The sequence below is a fragment of the Brassica oleracea genome, chromosome C5 (genome assembly GCF_000695525.1).
Source record: "Brassica oleracea var. oleracea cultivar TO1000 chromosome C5, BOL, whole genome shotgun sequence".
NCBI lineage: Eukaryota > Viridiplantae > Streptophyta > Magnoliopsida > Brassicales > Brassicaceae > Brassica > Brassica oleracea.
Genome location: NC_027752.1, coordinates 5,930,307 through 5,932,468, shown reverse-complemented (window position 1 = coordinate 5,932,468; position 2,162 = coordinate 5,930,307).

Sequence of the window (2,162 nt, the reverse complement as noted above, 5' to 3'; positions counted from 1 at the left end):
ATAAACTTGATTTAGTGCTATTTTTGTCTTTTTCTCATAAATTAATTATATACCTTTTTAATTTTATATGTTAATATATATATATATATATATTATATACTAATTTTTATAATAATTTTAAATAGCATACTCATACTGCTCTACCAATCATCATATTAAACAGTTTAGCAAAAGCGTACAGCTCTTGGAGTATACTGCTTCTATAGCATACTGCTACTGCTAATGGTAATGCTCTACCAATCATGGCTTATGTACAATAGTTATAAGGCCTTCTCCATTTTCAATATCCTTATTTTTCCTTTTTCACATTCCAGAGCATCTTTTTTTTTTATTCCACCTCATTTATTCAACACCCACTTCATTTTATATTTCTACAATATTTTTGTTTTAAAAAATTCAACACCCCACCCCACTGCTTTTAATTCATATTTTTGTTTTTAAAACATAACAATTACATGTTAATAATTAATTTAAAACTAAAATAAATAAAATTTTAATAATATTTATTTAAATTATTATACTAAGCGTATTTTTAAATTGATAATTATTGGGATTTTGGAAGTTAAACGAAAAATTAGAAGAGTTTTGAGTGTTAAAAGGATTATTATTTGAATCTATTTAACCAAAAAAAAAAAATTAAACACTAAAATAGTTGATTATAATGAAAAATGACGATTTTTGTTGTATCCAAACGAAATAAGAGTAGTATCTATCTATAGATAAAAAAAATCTTGAATTTTGATATGAATTTATATTTTAAAAACAAATTTTATTATATAATAAATGTGTTTGAATTATTGGGTGCGAATAAATATCAAGAAAAATCTATCCAGCCAATGAGCAAAACATTTAAATCTTATCCAGGTTAAAAAAAAGAAAAAAATCAGGTTAGGCAGCGCGTGATGCAAATGCTAAATGTTTCTGGCCAACCACAGAGTGACACGTGGCAGTGCGGGCCACAAATTTTTTTTTTTTAACTATTGAAACTTTTCTATTTTTGTTGATACCACGTAGACAAACACATTAAGGTGTTGTAATTTTATTAAACAAAACTATTGTAGAAGGTAAAAGTTATGTAGATGTTGAATAATGATGTGAAAGAGAGATAAGGTGAGGTGGAGTGTTAAAAGAAAAAAAATGAGTGTTGTAAATGAGTAACCATTTTGATAGTCTTTTGGGTGAGTGAGTTTCAACACCTCCATTGTGAGTGGTCTAACGATGCAAATCAGCAAAGTTCAACCTAAAGATTTGGTCAAGACCATACCAAAATTTTGACATGTTGCAGATGCTGTGCTTACATTGAGTTAAAGGTAATAATAGATTTGGCTTTTCAAGACCGATACGTTGATATCAAAGACATAAAAGTAGTCAACACATATATTAAGTTGCCATTCTCATGCTTCCTAAAAGACTATTTAAAGGTCTCATCCGTCAGAAAACAAACATCATCTGACAGTAAAAACATAAACACTATAAACACGATATTTCAAAACCAAAGAAAAGATGGCATCGAAGACAACATTGTTCATTTTGTTCCCTCTCTTCCTTTCATGTAAGTCTCTCTCTATCTCTCTCTCAGCATACGATTGAAAAATAGCTTAATTCTAATGTACTTGTAAAACTGAACAGGCATATTGTTGGTGAGCGTTCCTGGAGTTGAAGCGCAGTTGATAATTCCATGCAAGACAGCAGCTGATTGTAAATCGAAGCTTTTTTGTTCCAACGGAAGTCCGCAATGTGTGGTCAGACAATGCCAATGTGCGAGCGTCAAACCAGTTAAACTGATGAGGACAAATACTCATGTCCATCAAGAGAATCTTTGATTGTGCTTCTCATCAATGGCCGAACAATTTATATGCTTGCATTGAAGGAAAATGTACTTCTTTGCCTTTATAACCAAATTTCTATTTTAATTAATTTATCGTAAGTTTAATAAAACACAAAAAAGCTCTTATATAATTTTGCTCTCCTGTTTCCAATAACAAGCAATCGCATACGAATATATAATTTCGTTTCTCACTAATTCTTTGAATAAGGTCCAATTTACCTCTATCCAAAATTACAAATGAAAAAACTACGGCACTAAAATAGAACTCATGACTTCTTTCATGTGTGATATTTTGAATGGACCGTCCCTAGAAAATTGTTTATATTTTTTTTTT